The following is a 278-nucleotide window of genomic DNA, read 5'->3' on the forward strand; positions in this document are numbered from 1 at the left end:
CTAGCTATAGTAACATTTTAAGCGCATCTACTAGTCATTCAAGCGCTAGTTTCATCAATACCATTTGGCATTCTTGGTTATCAGTTTGATTAACCTCTATTTCTTGTAAAGTGGTTGTGGCAGGAACAAGGGAATGATTTCTGTGGATACTATGTTTGCGAGTCCATCCGCCACATGACCTGTGAGCGGGGCTACACTGACGAACAATATGAAGTACGTAAATAACAACATTCACAATTTTATTTTATTACCATCATTTGTCTTGAGTTTCATTCATT

The sequence above is a fragment of the Triticum aestivum genome, chromosome 1A (genome assembly GCF_018294505.1).
Source record: "Triticum aestivum cultivar Chinese Spring chromosome 1A, IWGSC CS RefSeq v2.1, whole genome shotgun sequence".
Classification (NCBI taxonomy): domain Eukaryota; kingdom Viridiplantae; phylum Streptophyta; class Magnoliopsida; order Poales; family Poaceae; genus Triticum; species Triticum aestivum.